Raw genomic sequence first — 428 nt, forward strand, 5'->3', positions numbered from 1 at the left:
AGAGAGAGAGAGAGAGAGAGGGAGAGAGGGAGAGAGGGAGAGACACACACGCACACACAGATTTTCATTAGTTATTATTACTGCTGTATTCCCCTGTGGTGTTATGCGTTTAGTTTTCCCTATAATCTACCAAATAATTACATTAAATGTAAAAACATGTTATTTATCTGCTGTTTTCCTCCAGAACACTAGATTTCACTACAAGTGAGATAAATGGTAATTGCTCATGGACCGAGTATAGATATGAAGACTTAATCTATAAAATAAATGTAATAATAAGGACATTTAAAAGGCTTCTTCCCACTAAACATCTTTCCTATATGTGTTGACATTTGTTTTGTTTTACTGACGATAAAGGAATGAATCTAATACACCTTATATTCAATTAATTAAAGTGTCTTTTGTTCACAAAATCAAGGTTTAAATAC

The sequence above is a fragment of the Gymnodraco acuticeps genome, unplaced genomic scaffold (genome assembly GCF_902827175.1).
Source record: "Gymnodraco acuticeps unplaced genomic scaffold, fGymAcu1.1, whole genome shotgun sequence".
NCBI lineage: Eukaryota > Metazoa > Chordata > Actinopteri > Perciformes > Bathydraconidae > Gymnodraco > Gymnodraco acuticeps.